The 19,417-nt window shown below is 45.4% G+C and overlaps 1 protein-coding gene and 2 non-coding genes across 4 annotated transcripts in view; all 3 read right to left on the bottom strand.

The window, feature by feature from the left end:
- Positions 1-19,417, bottom strand: part of LATS2 (large tumor suppressor kinase 2) — an 86,140-nt gene that overhangs the window by 51,690 nt on the left and 15,033 nt on the right. The window lies entirely within an intron of this gene.
- On the bottom strand, positions 3,368-3,529 carry LOC118624853. Its single transcript, XR_004958517.1, has one exon. It is a non-coding gene; the product is annotated as a U1 spliceosomal RNA (small nuclear RNA).
- On the bottom strand, positions 18,929-19,035 carry LOC118624812. The gene has a single exon (XR_004958481.1). It is a non-coding gene; the product is annotated as a U6 spliceosomal RNA (small nuclear RNA).

Raw genomic sequence — 19,417 nt, 5'->3', positions numbered from 1 at the left:
ACATATCAAGATTTACTAATAGATCCCCAGCCACACGTTGGGACCTCTTGTGCTAATAACATTTCCAGCCGAAAACAACAGAAAGACAGTGGGAATTGTCTTCCAGCAACAGCAGCAGTTGGATGAAGCCGAGGCCCATGCACTAGCCTGTGCCTGAGCTAGGTCACTGGAGGTGGATGGCTGGCATAGAGGCTGACCCACTCCAATATGCTTGGCCACATTCTTGGGCCTTCTAGATGCCAAAGGCCACTAGCTTTACAATGGCTCTCTGCTGAATAAAAGCTTTTATAAGTCACATGAACCTGCTTGCAATTTACATCCCATGTTCACTTGTTGGCTAGGGAAATGTCACTGTTAACCATTACCTTTTTTACAAAACAACCTTTATTTCTGCCACATGATTAATAATTTTTCTAATGTTATAACTGGCCAAATATACAGTCAAACCTCAGTTTTTGAACGTCTCCCATCTCAAACACTTCGCTTCTCAACCCAACAACTTACATGCTGATACCTGTGTGATCAGTCACGGTCTCTCAGGTGACAGAGGAGACTTCTCCAGTATGAGTCAATTTACTGCTGCTAACACCTCAGGAAATTGTGCTGTGGATATTTGTTGCTGCTCATTATTATTACTGTTAAATTTTCATTTATTACTGTACATTTTATTTCCTTTTAAATTTTCATTTACATTTCATGTCCTTTTTGTCTTTAAAGTTTTTGTTTATAAATTCAACAGTATATTAAACAAGTACTATATATAAGAAAGGTTAAAACAGGGAATCAGCCCTGGCCAGTTTGGCTCAGCGGTTAGAGCGTCGGCCTGTGGTCCGGAGAGACCCGGGTTCGGTTCCCGCTAAGGGCATGTACCTTGGTTGCAGTTTGTCCCCGGCCCTGGTTGGGTCGTGCGGGTGGCAGCCACTCGATGTGTTGCTTTCACGTCGATGTTTCTCTCCCTCTCTCTCTCCCTCCCACTCTATCTAAACAAAATATCGAAAAATGTCCTCGGGTGAGGATAAAAAAAAACAAAAAAAAAAACAGGGAATCATCTGAAGGTCTGGAACAGATTAATTAAATTTACATTCTTTTTTTTTTTTTTTCTTTATTGGTTTTAAAGAGAGTGGACGGGAGAGAGAGGGAGACAGAAACATCGGTGAGAGAGAACATTGATTGGCTGCCTCCTGCATGCCCCCCACTGAGGATTGGGCCCACAACCTGGGCATGTGCCCTGACCGAGAATTGAACCGGCAACCTCTGGGTGCACGGGTCGATGCTCAACCACTGAGCCACACTGGCCGGGCATTAATTAAATTTACATTATTTCCAAGGGAAAAAAATGCTTCAGTTTTCAAACAGCTTTCCGGAACGAGTTAAGTTTGAGAACTGAGGTTCCACTGTGTGCCAAAAGCACACGGCAGCCCTGGCCGGCGTGCTCAGTGGCTAGAGTGTTGTCCCATGCACTGGAGGATCAAAGATTCGACTCCCCATCAGGGCACATACCCAGGTTGCTAGTTTGATCCCCTGTTGGAGTGTGTGTGATAAATGTTTCTCTTTCACACTGATAACTCTCTCTCTCATCAATGAAAAGAATGTTCTTGGGTGTGGATTAAAAAAATGTTTTTAAACCCACAAGGGCGTACACATTGCACAGTTTAAAGTAAATCTCTGGGTAGCTCCTGGGGGACAGAGGACCTGCAGCCCGGAGACTGCTGAGAATGGACACATCTCACATGAAGCATCTGAAGCCCAGCTCTCTGGCCACTCCACATTTCCAAGACGGATGGCACACAGCACCATCCCTTGCATGCCTACCATGTGCCAGGCACTTAAACACTTTTTTCTGGTCTGCAGCACACCCATGGGACAGAATCACTGTCCCAAGTGCCTGGAAGAGGAAGGCTCTGGAGACACAGCCAGCACAGCACCTGGCTACCCTCTGGTTTCCTAGCCGAGATCCACTTTTCCTTTCTTACCTACTGGCAGAGCCCAGCTTTCTAGGGCACCACATTTCCAAGGCTGCTTTAGACTCAGGGACCCAGTGACTAGGTTCTGGCCAGTGAAGTGGGGGGTGGGGGGAAAGTCCTCAAGAAAGAGCCAAAGCCAGAGTAGCCTGTTCTCGCTGCCCACCTGCGTCTGGCATGGGTACTAACTGCAGAGGTGCCACCGGGTGCACCTGAAGCTGGCCTCTTATCAGGATGGCAGAGCAGAAAGAGAGGAGGAACCCGGGTCCTTGATGACGCACAGAACCCAAATCAGCCACATCATGCCAACCTTGAGCCTTCCTTTTCATTCCACATATGGGTATGGGGACCCATGACCAGCAGTTTATTGTTTAATTAATTCATTAAAAAATTTTTTTCTTTATTGATTTTAGAGAGAAAGGGAAAGGGAGAGAGAGATAGAAACATCGATAAGAGAGAACACTGATTGGCTGCCTCCTGCACACTGCCCACTGGGGATCAGGCCCACAACCTGGGCATGTGCCCTGACCGGGAATCAAACTGGCAACTTCTTGGTGCTGGGTCGATGCTCCACCACTGAGCCACACCGGCCAGGCCCATGACCAGCAGTTTAATGTAATTCCATATCATACTTAAAGCAGGCTCAGTCAGTCTAACACAGAGCCCGTCTGCCCTGACCCCTGGAAGTACCTGCATTCATTCTTACCCAGGGCTGTGTCAGAGCTGGGGAATGTGGGGATGGAAAAGGGGCACAAAGCAGAGATTCCCAGTAGTATCCCATAACTACAAGAAAGATATCAAGAACACATAAACATTCAAATCACTGCACTGAAAAATAAGTCATTTATATAAAATTACAAATTGGGAAAATATAATTATGAAGAACATCTCCCTTCCAAATAATAAAATAAATCCAAGATGTGTACAACTTAACATAAAAATTGCATGGTAATCGCATTTTGCTTTAAACTCGAAAACTACGAACATCTGGTAATTAAATTTATTTTTTATCCTCACCCGAGGGCACTTTTGCACTTATCTTCAGATAGAGCGGGAAGGAGAGAAGGAGGAAGAGAGAGAGAGAGAAACATCGATGTGAGAGAGACACACCGAGTGGTTGCCACCCACACGACCCCTATCAGGCCAGGGACAAACTGCAACCAAGGTACACGCCCTCAGGAGGAACTGAACCCGGGACTCTCTGGTCACAGGCCGATGCTCTAACTGCTGAGCCAAACCAGCCAGGGCTGGTAACTAAATTTGAATATCCATATAAAAAGAAGCTGGGTAGTGACTTTAATAATGGATGTGGCTTTAAGTTTGAAATTCATAATTACCCTGTTAAAAATAGTTCTAAAACATATTGTTAAATGACATTAAAAATTGAATTTCTTTTTTTTTATTTTTTGGGGAGAGCGCGAACGCAGTCCCCCACTACCACAAATTGTGCAGTCCAGTCTCCCACACCTGGGGAACCGCAGGGGTCAGCATATCCGGAGGGCAAGGAATAAGCCTCGCCCTGGGAAACCACCTTCACGATCACGGCATCTCCCCTGCCAGGTAAGTATAAAAAAACTGAACTTCTTTCTGTACCGCAGGTCGACGCTCCAACCGCTGAGCCAAACCGGCCAGGGCAAAACTGAATTTCTTTATTGGGTTTTCCCTTCTCTTTACATTCATAAACGGGATAACGATGACAAACCGTGTAAGAGCCAGACAGGCTGTATGCAAACGAGATGCACAACTTGGAGCCCAGCTGCAGGACTCAGTCCATCCAGCGCACAACGAGGTCTACTCTGACTGCATGTGTCACTACCCAAGACCTTAAGAAGGGCTCGTGCCTGAGGCCCACTCCTCACCAAATATCCTATCTCTGGAGTGGGGACCTAGGCAAGTGTTTTTCTACATTCTCAGGTCCTTCTACAGCAGCGTGATACATCTGCCTACACACACTCGGTAAGGAGTACAGACGGATGCTACAGAGCAGATGAAAATGACCATTTGTCACCTATGAGGATGGTAGGATCCATCAAATGGCACATGACCACAAAACAAATAATCTTGCAGGAAAGATACTGCTCAGTGTGACATAACAAGTGGTAAATTAACATCTGCGACACCACCCACCAGCTTACACACGAACAGAAAACGCTGATATGTGTACTACACGACAGGGTCAAGGGACAAGGCTGCCTGAAATGGAAGCCAGAACCCAGCTTCCTAGGGCAGCAGGAACCAACTCCTCCCAAACCTGTAGCCCGTTGTCCCTCAGCAGCAGCCAGGAAGCTCTGCTCTGCACAAAACTCTCCTACAGCAAACCAAGCGGAACACCAGCTGCTGCCCCTCCTGCGGCCTCAGGGCCGTCCTCCCCCAGGGGCAGGCTCCTGTGTCACTCTAGGCCAGCCTCCCTAACGCTGCGACCCTTCAATACATTCCTCATGTTGTGGGACCCCCAACCATAAAATTATTTTTGTTGCTACTTTATAACTGTAATTTTGCTACTGTTATGAATCGTCATCAGAAATATGTTTTCTGATGGTCTTAGGTGACCCCTGTGAAAGGGTGGTTCAACCTCCAAAGGGGTCGCAACCCACAGGTTGAGAACCGCTGCTCTAGGGACTTGTACATGCACAAATGTCAGTCACTCAGGGGAGAGAGAAAAGGTATATTCTGGTCTTAATGTTCTAAACTTGGCATCTCATTTTAACAGGAAAACAGGGCCAATCTCAGACACTAGAAAGAGGCTTCCTCACAGCATGAGTTTCCTGCTACTGAAGCCTGAAGAAGCCCGCAGGTGCGGCTCAGTGGGTCGGGCTCCCTCCCGTGCACCAAAGACTGTGGTTTGATTCGAGGCAGGGCACATGCAGGGGTTTTGGTCTCCATTCCCCTACTAGGGGTGTGTCCGATCACCTTGTGTCAATGTTTCTCTTTCTCTCTCTAAAAATCAATAAAAATAGCCCTGGCTGGTTTGGCCAAGAGGTTAGAATGTGGTCTCTCAGACCAAAGGGTTTTAGGTTTCCCAGTGAAGGGCACATACCTGGGATTCAGGTTCGATTCCTGCCTTGGTTGGGGTTGTGCAGGAGGCAACCAATTGAAGTATCTCGCACATCGATGCTTCTCTCTCCCCCACCCTTCCACTCTCTCAGAAAATCAATGGAAAAATATCCTTGGGTGAAGATTAACAACAACTACAAAATGGGCAGAGGCCCTGAATAGACATTTTTCCAAAGAAGACATACAAATGGCCAACAGGTACATGAGATGTTCAACATCACTAACCATTAGGGAAATACAAATCAAAACCACAATGAGCTACCACTTCACACCTCTTAGAATGCCCATTATTAAAAAGACAAGAAACAAACGTTGGCAAGGATATAGAGAAAAGGGAACCCTCATGCACTGTTGGTGGGAATGCAGACTGGTGCAGACACTATGGAAACAGTGTGGAGGGTCCTCTAAAAAAGAATTACCTTATGACCCAGCAATTGCACATCTGGGTATTTATTTGAAGAAAATAAAAATACTAATTCGAAAATATATCTGCATTCCCATGTTCACTGCAGCATTATTTACAACAGCCAAGATATAGAAGCCACGTAAGTGTCCTAAGATGGATGGATAAAAGAAGATGTCACACAGACACACGTGGAATATTATTTGGCCATAAAAAATAATTAAATGTTGCCCTGGCCTGTCTGGCTCAGAGGTTAGAGTGCTGGCCCAAGGACTGAAGGGTGTCAGGTTTGATTCCCGGTCAACAGTACGTACCTAGGTTACAGGTTCAATCCCCAGTCAAGATCGTGAGAGAGGCAACCAATTAATGTATTTGCCTCTCTCACACTGATGCTTTTCTCTCTCTCTTCCCCTTCCTCCCTTCCACTCTACCTAAAATTCAATGGAAACATATTCTTGGGTGAAGATTAACAAAAAAATCTTTTTTAAAATCGCCCTGGCCGGTTTGGCTCAGCAGTGTCGGCCTGTGGACCAAAGAGTCCTGGGTCTGATTCCGGCTAAAGGCATGTACCTTGGTTGTGGTTTGTCCCCGGCCCGGTTGGGGTCATGTGGGTGGCAACCAGTCAATGTGTCTCTCTCACATCGATGTTTCTCTCTCTCTCCCCCTTCCACTGTCTGAAGATAAATGTAAAAATATCCTTGGATGAGGATTAAAAATAAAAAACTTTTTTAATTAAAAAAATAATGAAATCTTGCCACTTGCAACAACATGGATAACATGGATGGACCTTGTGGGCATTATGCTAAGAGAAATAAATCACACAGAGAAAGACAAATACCGTATAATTTTAAAAACAAAAACATCTTTTTTTTTTTTTTAATCCTCACCCAAGGACATATTTCCATTTTTTGTTCAGGTAGAGTGGGAGGGAAAGAGAGGAACAGAGAGAGAGAGAGAAACATCGAAGTGAAAGGAACACATCGAGTGGCTGCCACCCACACAACTGACCAGGGCCGGGGACAAACTGCAACCGAGGTATGCGCCCTTAGCGGAACCGAACCCGGGTCTCTCAGGACCGCAGGCCGACGCTCTAACCACTGAGCCAAACCGGCCAGGGCAAAACATCTTTTTTTTTTATCCTCACCCGAGGACATTTTTCCATTTTTTGTTCAGATACAGCAGGAGGGAGAGAGAGGGAGAGAGAGAGAGAGAGAAACATCAACGTGAAAGGGACACATCAAGTGGCTGCCACCCGCACGACCAACCAGGGCCAGGGACAAACTGCAACCGAGGTATGTGACCTTAGTGGGAACCGAACCCGGGTCTCTCTGTACCGCAGGCCGACGCTCCAAGCGCTGAGCCAAACCGGCCAGGGCACAAAAACATCTTAAAAAACAAAAAGAACTAAACTCATAGATACAGAGACCAGGCTGTTGACTGCTAGAGGCGGGGTGGGGGGGTGAGTGAAGGAGGTCAAAAGGCACAGACACCCAGTTATCACATGCGTCAGTCGTGGGGATGTGGCTGGAGTAATGATACCGCATTGTATATCTGAAAGTTAACATTAATCTTAAAAGTTCTCACAAGTAAAAAATGTCAACTATGTGTGGCAATAGATTCTAACCAAACTTACTTTGGTGATCATTTCACAATATACACACATTTAAATCACTAATGCCTGACACTAATATAATGAGGTATATCAATTATACCTTAATTTAAAAAAAACACAGAACAAACTATTAAATTGACACAAACATGTTTATTTATTTATTTATTTATTTTTTATAGTAGTAATAGCATTCATTGTTGGTCAGCGTGGAAATATAAATGCAATTTAATAATTTTTTTTTAATCTTCATCTGAGGATACTTTTCCATTTATCTTCAGATAGAATGAGAGAGAGGGAGAGAAAGAGCGAGAAAAACATCAATGTGAGAGCGACACATCAACTGGTTGCCTCCAGCATGACCCTGACCAGGACTGGGGTATGTGCCCTTGACTGGAATCGAACCTGCAACTCTTTGGTACAAGGGCTGACACTCTAACCACTGAATAAAACAGGCCAGGGCCTGACTGGTCCTTTTTTATGTTGTTGACGGTCTCACTAAGTTCCTTGGAGTTCTCAGTAAGATCCTTGAGCATCCTTATGAACATTGTTTTGAGTTCTGTATCTGGTAGTTTGCTTGCTTCCATTTCATTTAGTTCTTTATCTGGAGACGTCTCCTGTTCTTTCATGTGTGACACGTTTCTTTGTGTCTGCATTTCGGCTGTTTCCCTGCATTTGTTCTATGTATTTGACAGAGCTGCGTGTCTCCCAGACCTGGTAGAGTGGCCTCGTGTAGTACGTCTTCTCTAGGGCCCAGTGGCTCAGCCTCCCCAGTCACTCCAGGTGCACCCCGGTGGGGGCTGTGTGCACTGCCCTGTTGTAGTTGAGCCCTGATTGCTGTTGGTGTCACTGGGAGGGACTGACCTCCAGGCCAATCGGCTGTGAGGACCAGCTGAAGAGCTGCTGAATGGGAGCCGACCCTGTGGAGCAGGACTTGCTTCAGTGGGGCTTTGGTGCCAACCGAGTCTGTCCCTTGTGTGTGTTGCTGGTGGAGGTAGTAGGGTTGTAATCTTTTGTGGTCTGAGGCTGACCACTGGGTGACTGGCTCTGGGGCCTCCCGGGAGATGCAGTAACCACTGCCTGTGCCCTGCCTGGGGCCACCCAGCAGGAGCTACAAAGCAATCTTCAGACGGCTGCTATTGTTTTGGGCTTGGATGTGCCCAGGAGAGGCCAAGCTGTGAACCATGGTAAGCAGCCACTAGTGCCAGGCCTGGGGCTACTTAGAGAGGTACAGGGCACACAGAGGACAGATGCTGTTGTTTGAAAGAATTTAGGAAAACCTGAAGCAGGAGCCAAGACAGGCCAATCCTTTGGCAGAGCCACTGGTAACAGCTCAGGTGGGCCTGCAAGCTGGGTGGGATGGGTCTCAGGGAATCACCAGGGCAGGGGACCAGGTTAATGGAGTCTCAGGTATGGTGCCCGCCTATCAGCTCTGTGTTGGGGAGGGCTCAGCAAGGAATAATGGCCTCTGCCAGAACTATTTTCTAGGAGAAATCTGCCTCCCCACCCGGGCTCTTGGCCTGATGCCAGAGAAGTTTGTTTCTCCCTGTTTATCCCTGGTTCAAGCTGCTGCCCCAACGCTGGAGCTCAGAGGGTGAGTCCAAGTAAATCTGTGTGCGGGCCCTTTAAGAAGAACTGCCTGAAACTCCAGCAGCCTCCGTGTCACTCAGCCACAGTCCCCAGACACGAGGACTTCTCTTCCCGACACTGGAACCCTGAGCAGGGAGTCTGGTGTGGGACGGGGACCCCTCAGTCCTCAGGGAGGACCTTCCCAGCCCAGATGTCCTCCTGATTTTTACCCGCCACACATGGGTGTGGGACCAGCCTGTCCACCTCCGCCCCTCCTACCAGTCTCCATGTGGCTGCTTCTTTTTTTTTTAAATCTTTTTTCTTTTTTTATCCTTACCAAGGCCGAGGACATTTTTCTATATTTTGTTCAGATAGAGTAGGAAGGGGAGAAAGGGAGAGAGAAATATCGACGTGAAAGGGACACATCAAGTGGCTGCCACCCGCATGACCCAACCAGGGCCGGGGACAAACTGCAACCGAGGTACGTGCCCTTAGCGGGAACCGAACCCGGGTCTCTCTGGACCGCAGGTCGACGCTCTAACCGCTGAGCCAAACCGGCCAGGGCCATGTGGCTGCTTCCTTAATTCCCTAGTCGTAGGGCTTCTACTCAGCCAGGCTTCAGGCGGCTCTGCACGAAGTGTGTGCTGCAGGTTAGCTGTAACTCGGACATGGCTGTGCAGGAGGCGGGACCATGTTTACCTACCCGCCATCCTGACCCCTTCAGTTTGGCTCCTAACACCGTTATTTACAGTGAATTACAGAACATCTATTTAAACAAGGAATTAAAATGCAGAAGTCAAAAATGAAAATATTGGTCCTGGCTGGGTAGGTCAGTTGGTTGGAGCACCGACCTGATACACCAAGGTTGCGGCTTCAATCCTCTTCAGGGCACTAACAAGAAGCAACCAATGAGCTGTGGCCGGTTTGGCTCAGCGGTTAGAGCATCGGCCTGTGGTCCCGAGAGTCCCGGGTTCGGTTCCCGCTAAGGGCATGTACCTCGGTTACAGTTTGTCCCTGGCCCTGGTTGGGTCATGCAGGTGGCAGCCACTCGATGTGTCCCTTTCACATCGATGTTTTTCCCTCTCTTCCTCTCTTTCCCTTCCACTCTATCTGAAGAAAAAAAATGGAAAAATGTCCTTGGGTGAGGATTAAAGAGAAAAAAAGAAGCAACCAATGAATGCACAAGGAGAACAACAAATCAATGTTTCTCTCTCTCTCTCTCTCTCTCTCTGTCTCTCCTCCCTTCCCCTTCCTCCTCTCTCTAAAACCAGAAAAAAAAATCAATACATGTTTTTAAATGAAAATATTTATAACAAAATGTTTATTCTTTCATTTATTCATCAGATATTTTTGAGAAGTTACACAGTTCTAGGTTCTAAAGAATGGTGGTCAGGACAAAACCACTGCCTCATGGAGCTCGACATCTAAAAGGAGAGCTGGGATCCAGTCCTCCCTGTGACAGGACACTTGAGTGACAGTTCTGTTTGACTGCCTCCAGTACAGTGAAGAAAGGGCACGACTCTACAGTGAGGACTAACAGACATACATGATCTGAGAAAAGAAACCACCAGAGAGAGGGAGGAAGAGGGAGAGAGAGACAGAAGCATCAACAAGAGAGAACATCAACTGGCCGCCTCCTGCACGCCCCCCAGTGGAGATGGGACCCACAACCTGGGCATGTGCCCTGACCAGGAACTCAACTGGCGATCTCTTGGTGCAGGGTTGATGCTCAACCACTGAGTCACACTGGCTGGGCAAGCCATTGTATTTTTAAATGCCACATGAAGATAACAGAAGAGAGTTTTATGAAGTTAGAAAAGTTTTCTGAACTAGGTCATATTCTCAAAATTTAGGAAAATTAAATTCACAAAAGGTCTTTCAGAAATATGTTTAGGAGTGTTTGTATTAATTTTGAGTCCCATCAATAGTTTTCATATTGATCTAACATACTGACATTTCATGTCAATTCTTAAGTTTTAATAATTTATTTGTTGTGTCCTATTAAAATTAAATCAAGATATGTTCCTATGTACTTTAAAAGAGTTTTCATTTTGTTCATATTTAATTTAATTCATTTGAAATTTATTTTTGTACATGATGTGAGTTAGGAATCCAATTTCCTTTCCTTGGCATTTAGATGAGCAGTTATATCAGCATCATGTATTGATTTGTTCTGCCTTCCTCAACTAATCGGCAGTGCTAGCTCTGTTGTAAATCAAGTTGCTTTATATTTGTGGGTCTGTTTCTTATATCTCTGTTCTGTTCATGTGTTTGTGCCTGTACCAATACACATTTTCTTAACTATTGTAGCTTTACATTATGTTTTCATGTCTGTCTGTCCACCTTGGTTCTTCATGAATGTCTCACTTTCTTGGCCTTTTGTTCCATGACAAATTTAGAACATGAAAAGGTATAAGTGGCCCTGGCCTGTTTGGCTCAGTGGTTAGAGCATCGGCCTGCAGTCTGGAGACCCGGGTTCAGTTCCTGCTAAGGGCATGTACCTCAGTTGCAGTTTGTCCCCAGCCCTGGGTGGGTTGTGTAGGTGGCAGCCACTAAATGTGTCCCTTTCATGGCGATGTTTCTCTCTCTCTCACTCTCCCCCTCCCACTCTGTCTGAACAAAATACAGAAAAGTGTCCTCAGGTGAGGATAAAAAAAAAGTGGAATTGTACTGACTTTATTTTTATTTGGGGAAGAATTAATATAGTTATGTTATTCTTTCTTTACCTGAATTTGTATGTTGTGGTCTCCTATATTTTCTCTCAATAAAGTTTAATTTATTTTTTAAAACAATAGATGCACAAATCTTTAGTCAGATTCATGCATAAGCAGTTTTCTGCTTTTCTGTTGCTTTTTTGGGGGAGTAAATGGTACCTTTAAAATTTCCTTTCATAGGCGTGACTGTTACATTGACATGCAGTTGACTTTTCAAACTGATACTGTATCATTAATGTTGCTCAACTTTTTACTCTTATAATTTATTTGTAGGTTCTTTGAGGGCTTTCGTGTAAATAAAGATCATTTTGAAAATAAAATAAAAGCAGAGATAGATATTAAACAAAATACACAACTGCTTAATAACCAATTCTGATAAATGTTATGAAGGGAAATTACAATGTAATGAGAGAGAACAAAACAGAGGGATCTGTTTTAGATTCAGGGATCAGAAAGGCTTTCTGAGTCCACGACACAGACAAGCTTTCGAGGACTGGGAATCACTGAGTCAGGGGCCAGTGTAGGGAAGTCTGGGGAAAGCAGTAAAGCTAGATGGACCAGAGCACCAACTGCAGGAAAAGCGATGTGACGGACGCTGCAGTTGGGCCTGCCTGCCCAGCCAGGAACTCCATCCCAAGTACAGTGGAAAGGGCTCCCAGAAGGGAAGTGACAGAACCGTTTCATTGCAGGGTGATCACCTGGAGGGCTCTGTGCGGGGAACAGGCTGGGAGAAGGGCAGGAGGAGTCAGGAAAGACAGAGGGAGGAGGACAGGTACCAGACACACTCTGAAGAGAACTGACTGGGCTTGGTGGCACCTTAGATAATGAAATATACGCATGCATATTTTGTAACAGAAGAATTGGGATCATATTGTATTTATTGTTTAAAAAATGTTTTAAAATATGCTTTTATTGATTTTTTAGAGAGAGATGAAGGGAGAGGGAGAAACATCGATGTGAGAAAAACATTGATCAGCTGCCTCCTGCACACCCCCTACTGGGGATGGAGCTGGAAATCTGGGCATGTGCCCTGACTGGGAATCGAACTGGGAGCTCTCAGGCCACGGGACAGAGCGCAGGCCACGGAACAGAGCTCAGGCCACGGGGCAGAGCTCAGGCCACGGGGCAGTGCTCAGGCCACGGGGACAGTGCTCAGGCCACGGGACAGTGCTCAGGCCACGGGGCAGTGCTCAGGCCACGGGGACAGTGCTCAGGCCACGGGGCAGTGCTCAGGCCACGGGGCAGTGCTCAGGCCACGGGGACAGTGCTCAGGCCACGGGGCAGTGCTCAGGCCACGGGGACAGTGCTCAGGCCACGGGACAGAGCTCAGGCCACGGGGCAGTGCTCAGGCCACGGAACCACAACGGCTGGACATACGTATTTCTTGTAATCAACTCTTTTATCCCTGGCACCATTGCACATCCCTCCTCAGTTTCCTTAATTTCCTTTCATTAGAAAAAAAATTGGCCACTTTCATACCAAAATGTCCAGAGTGGTCATATAGGCACTTTTGAATTATTTTCTTTTTATACTTTTTTATATTTTCCAAATTTATACAATAGCACATACTACTTTAATAACTAGGGAGAAGCAGGACAGGGGAATATGGTAGAAAAGTATGATTTGTTTGTCTTGTCAAAGTAATTTTAAATTCTACTTTTAAAAGCTATAGTTTATCTTTTGGCAGGGCCAAATTTGACTTGAAAGTCAAAAAGCGGGGGGCGGGGGGGAAGGGGGGGGAGGCAAGGAACTGCTACACCCAAAACCCATTGTAATACAATTTCCTGTGACATTACTGACATTCCTACACTGAAGTGTTCCTTTTTTTCCTTCTCCTTTTATTAGCATTTCAGGGCCCACTGGGCGCTCAGAACACTGAGAAGTCATTCCCGTTCACCAGGATCGACTTCACCTTTCCGTTAACAAATGCCCACATTACAGTGAAGCCGTCCTGAGGCAGAGTCTTGTCACTGGGTATGGAGAGCGGTTCATTGCAGCCTTCCTCTCTGCACCTCCACAGCTTTCCTGACGGGCACATCATTAGAGCTAAACAAGTAATGAAGCAAAGTCACGTTTCTGTCCATGTCAGCATCTGATGCGTGAGCTGGGCTCCTGAGAGGGCCAGTCCACCGGCCCATATTTGCAGAGCTCTCTGTTCACCTTGGACTGAGCACATCCCACAAGCACTTGGTCCTGGGAGCAGCTGCACACAACAGGGGAGTGGGCTGGGCACAGCAATCTGCTGACACAGGCCAAACACACCAGACCCCTAGGAGTAAGAAAGCAGTGACCGTTTGGACAGGAGCAGCTTATATGCAGCTAGAAGAATTGGGAAGACTCTGTGGCAACAAGAATTGAAGTTGAACCACAACAGATGCCCAAATCCAGACACACAGGAAGGGGGGAGGCAACATTACCAGCCAACAAAACAAAATGTCAAAAGTACCCCTCAAGAAGCCACTGGGAGAGTGCCTGGGAGCAGGCCAGGTCATGGGGCACAGGGCACCACCAGTAAGGGGGCTCCCCAGGAGGACCAACCTATTGGGCTGCAGGAGGCCAGACCAGACAGGAAGAAGTCCCAGAGAATAAGCCCAGGGGACAGGACACACATCAGCAAACAACACGGACAATGGCCGAAGTAGTCCACCATGGGGAGACAGCAGCATGCACGGGCCACACTAATGGAGTGCTGCTGTCCTGCCTCACATGTGTGAAACAAGCACAGCTAAATGGCACCTGCTTGGAACATAGGTAGTAACAATGGGGGCAGGGCAGCAGCAGGGCAGAGCTCCAGCCACCTGTGTTACCTCCCCCCAAGCCACAGCTTTCTCTGAGATGATGGGAGGACCACTGACGTCCATGTCAGACCAATGCTGTGTGGTTCTGGCGAGGCTATGTGGCCAACGCTCAGAATTAAAGCAGTGCTTGGTCCCCAGGCTGTTCACACAACAGGTGTGTCCTGTGGAGGTCTGAAGACCCCAGCAGCTCTCACCTCCTATAGGTCTCTCTCACTTGGCAAAAGGACCAGCGTCAAGGAGTAATGTATAGGATAGCTGAGAAGCTTGACTTTCTGCACTTTTTAGCCTGAGAATGCAAAGAATTCATCCCCTTTTCCTACTAACCAGATCACCCTGACTTGCTCAGTGTTGTGACCATTGTTCTCAGGAAACCTGCCTCTGACTGCACATCCTGACCACTGACTTTTTTCTTCTGCTGAATTTGGTGTAATAAATAGATCTGTTTGTTTACATTTCTTCCTAACCTCATTCCATTGCAAATTTAAATTATTCACACACATACAACTCACACAAATCAGAATGAGGAAAGTACACCAACAGAGAAATTCAGGGCCAGTGAACGCAGTATGCCAGGCCAGGGCCCCAGTGTCTGCAAAGCCACCACACCTGGCACCCCTCGCCCAGATCAGTGAGGGAGGCTTAGGGAGGTCAAGATGCAGGTTGTCCGCAGAGAAAAGCACATGGCAACTGCTCAAGCATTTCCTAGGTCTGAAGGAAATCTCTCACCTGTCTTCCTCCAGGGGACACACATGGTAAAGTGCTTTGCTATTCTAAGGGTCTATGACCACTGAATCAGCTCCTGACTCCCCCAAGCCCCACCTTCCCTGCACACCCTGCATGAGTGCAGTGAGTACCCTCGCACCTGTTAGCCCCCTGCCATGCACTGAGAACACAAGTCACATGCTTCTGAGAAGCAGAAATGTTACACATATCAACATCACTGCAAAATCAAATGAGTGAAACTAAGTGCTATAAAAAGTAAAGGCAGCCCTGGCCAGTTTGGCTCAGTGGTTAGAGAGTCAGTCTGAGGATCAAAGGGTCGTGAGTTTGATTCAGTCAAGGCCATGTACCTGGGTTGCATATTTAATCCCCGGCCCTGGTCGGGGTTGTGCAGGAGGCAGCCAATTGATGTGTCTCTCTTACATCAATGTTTCTCTCTCTCTCTCCCTGCCTCCCATCCACTCTATCTAAAAATCCGTGGAAAAAAATATCCTCGGGTGAGGATTAACAACAACAACAACAAAAAGTAAAAGCTGCCCTGGTCAGGTAGCTTAGTTGGTTGGAGCATCATCCCAACATGCTAAGGTTTCAGGTTTAATCCCAAGTCAGAACACATACAAGAAGCAATCAATGAATATATAAAGTGGAACAACAAATCAATGTTTCTCTCTCCCTTCCTCCCTCTAAAAATCAATAAAAAATAAAAATAAATAAAATAAAAAGTAAAAGCTATACTGAAATTATTACTTATTCAGGTAATGAGAGTATCCAGCCTGGCAGGTGTAGCTCAGTGGTTGAACGTCGACCCATGCACAAAGAGGTCACCAGTTTGATTCCCGGCCAGGTTGTGGGCCAAACCCACAGTGGGGGCATGCAGGAGGCGGTCAATCGATGTTCTCTCTCATTGATGTTTCTATCTCTCTCTCCCTCTCCCTTCCTCTCTTTCTAAAAATCAATAAAGAAAAAAAAAATTTTTTTTTTAAAAGTATCCAAAGACACAAAATGACACTCATAACCAAAACACTTATCTTTCCACTTCGTTGCATCTGTATTTAAATAACAGCTCCTTCCTTAAGGAATATTAATCTACTGACATTATTTTCTTTTCCCATAAAAGTGTCCATGTCTTTAGTAATATATGTGCAAAAGATTTATGAACATTGTATCATCTGACATCTACATTATACCATTACATAGACAATATTAAAGTCCTTTACTTTTCTAGAAATTTCTATTTAAAAATACTTAATTAAAAATATACTATAGCCCTGGCCAGTTTGCTAAGTGGTTATAGCGTTGGCCTGCGGTACAGAGAGACTCGGGTTCAGTTCCCGCTAAGGGCACGTACCTCGGTTGCAGTTTGTCCCGGCCTTGGTTGGGTTGTTCGGGTGGCAGCCACTTGATGTGTCCCTTTTCACATTGATGTTTCTCTCTCTCTCTCTCTCTCTCTCTCTCTCTCTCTCTCTCTCTCTCTCTCTCCCTCCTACTCTATATGAACAAAAAATGGAAAAACGTCCTCGGGTGAGGATTGAAATATATATACTATACCTGCTAGTTATATAGATGTAATTTGTTGGGTAAAAGTCACTGAGGAATCATGTACTTTTCTTACATAAATTTTATTGTAACAAAAGGCTTTAAAAAATACGTATCTATAGCTCTGGGTGGTTTGGCTCAGTGGTTATAGTGTTGGCCTGTGGACCTAAGAGTCTCGGGTTCAGTTCTGGTCAAGGGCATGTATCTTGTTTTCGGTTTGATCCCCCGCCCTGGTGGGGGTTGTGCAGGAGGCAACCAATCTATGTGTCTCTCTCAAATCAATGTTTCTCTCTCTGCCTCTCTCCCTCCCTCCCTCCTACTCTATCTGAAAATCAATGGAAAAATATCCTCGGGTGAGGATTAAAAAAACAACAACAAACTTATCTATAAACACTCAAATATTTTCAGTAAGTCTTAGTCCAAATAAAATGAAAAAAATGTGTGTGAACATGCAACAGACATAGTGTGAAAGTGTGTATCATCACTACACACCGGTAAGACCTCAGGAAAACATGGAGTTCATTGCTATTCTGATGAATATAGGGTTTAAAATGGTACTTAGACTCAAAATACAAGAGAACAAAACTGAACCTCAATTACAAGACACTACCATGGGAGACAAAGGGGAAAAGCTCCAATAATAGGAATTCTCTGTACTTATATTGGAATTTGAACAATCGCTATATTCAAGATACAATACAATTCTAGAGGTGCTGTTGATCTTTTTCTCTCACATTGTCTGGGTTCACAAAGTGACTTTCCGACTAGAATCCTCTGAAAGCAAATGCACCCTCTATCAGACCAAACAAGTCTGTGTTGGAGGAAAACCATGGAGGAGGAGCTATTTTAAGTTTTATAAAGTGACACCATACAGCAAACTGACTGAATCATTTCAAGAGTATTTAATATGGTAAATGGAGTCTTCTCTGCTAACAATGAACATATATTAAATGTTGATGGGAACCCTACTGGTATCATGAGCCTCAGTTTAACTGCATTTGCATCTTACTGCACTGGAAGGGCACCAGCTTCATTACTTCTTGCACTGTAATGATCACTAATGGATTTTACCTGTATTTTAGATTATTTGCTTGAGTTGTTTCTTTTTGTCACAGCTGAAACACAACTGCAAAGAACAGCCAACTCCGATCACTTCTTTTATTTACAGAAGAAGAGTTGTAGCATTGCTGTTGGGCTGCAAGTCTCAGCAATGTCAGTCTAGCATTTCCCCAGGACCATCACCCTACTTTCAAACCACAAGCTGTGCTTGTCAGGGCCAGCACTTCGCAGCACATCTAACTTTGTGTGTCCACAGTGAGGAAGGCCATGCCTTTGTTCCAGCTCCCACTGCGGGAATGCTCCACACCACATCATTCATGACCCTGGGCTTCATGAGAGCAACTCTCAACATCACAATGCTCGCTACAGACAAGTCAGTCACGCATGTCCCAAAGTGTCAAGGAAGGCCCTACAAAATACATGGTTAGTTTCATGAACATATCATCTGAGAAATATAAATTCTCTAGGTAAGTTCTGTGGTAATAAACAACAAGAGGAGGGTTGAGATTACCTTAGGACATAACAGAGGGTACTGTTAGCCTTTTCCTGTGACTGAGATGCATATTTTGGATATTTCTAAGAAACTAAAAGTGCTGAAGCAATCCTGTGCTTTGAGCATGAAATCATAACTTTCCAAGGCAGCAAAAATACCTAACTTATGCCCAGCTGGTATAGCTCAGTAGTTGAGCATCGACCCATGCACCAGGAGGTCGCCGGTTCGATTCCTGATCGGGGCACATGCCCAGATTGTGGGCCCAGTCCCCAGTGCGGGGCATGCAGGAGGCAGACAATCAATGTTCTCTCTCAGTGATGTTTCTATCTCACTCTCCCCCTCCCTTCCTCTCTCTCTCTCTAAAATCGATAAGGAAAAAAAAACCTAACTTACTTCCATTTTTGTGTAGCTGTGATTTTTTTCCGTATGACAGATGATAATAAAGGATGGCTTTCGGAAGTCATTTTATAAAGCAACTACATTACTGGTTACATTTTACTAATTACATTTTTACCTTGGCTCAACCCTGATTCTGTTTTTTTTTTAAATCCTCACTCGAGAATATATTTTTCCATTTATCTTCAGATAGAGTGGGAGGGAAGTAGAGAGGGAGAGAGAAACATCAGTGTGAGAGATACATGGACAGTTCGCTTCCTGCATGACCTGACCAGGGCCGGGGACCGAATCATAACTGAGGTATGTGCACTTGATCGGAATTGAACTCATGACTCTTTGATCTGCGGGCCAATGTTCTCTAACCACTAAGCAAAATGGGCCAGGGCTATTTTTTTACATTTTTTATTTTTATTTTTCTGTCATAGTTTACTTTCAGTATTATTTTGTATTAGTTTCAGGTGTACAATATTGGACGCTCATACACTTTACAAAGTGCCCCCCCCCCCCACGGGTATTTCCAGTACCCACCTGGCACTATACATAGTTATCGAAATATTATAGACTATATTCCTTATGCTGTACTTTACATCCCTGTGACTACTTTGTAATTACCAATAAAAATATAAAATGCTTCACAAATTTGCATGTCATTCTTGCACAGGGACCAAGCTAATCTTCTCTGTTTCATTCCACCTTTAGTGTACGTGCTGCTGAAGTGAGCTCCGGTTCTGTCTTCTATGGCCCTGCCCTTCTACCTGGATTTCATCCATCTTTGTGAGCTGCTACAGGATCATAAAGGTACAGCTATAAGTTGTGTATTTGTGCCTGATTAATGCCACCCCCATTAACGTATCCCTCATTCTTTAGCAACTGAGAAATAAGTCTGTGCTGCTGCCATTTTGAAGATTTCTCTCGTCTTCCTCAATCCTTAAATAGCAGAGAAGTCAAGGAATTGGTAATTTGTGTTAATCAACCTCCCCCTTAACTAAGTAAAAATTCGCAAACCAAAAATAAGATAAGGGAAACCAGCCTCCTCTTCCCCGGGACAGTTCAGAATAAGCCCAACGAAGCCCCACAGCAAGGACTCGGTGTGCAAGCCCTTCTC

The sequence above is a fragment of the Molossus molossus genome, unplaced genomic scaffold (genome assembly GCF_014108415.1).
Source record: "Molossus molossus isolate mMolMol1 unplaced genomic scaffold, mMolMol1.p scaffold_m16_p_10, whole genome shotgun sequence".
NCBI lineage: Eukaryota > Metazoa > Chordata > Mammalia > Chiroptera > Molossidae > Molossus > Molossus molossus.
The sequence above is the reverse complement of the archived record's forward strand: the minus strand, read 5'-3'. Positions and strand labels throughout refer to the sequence as shown.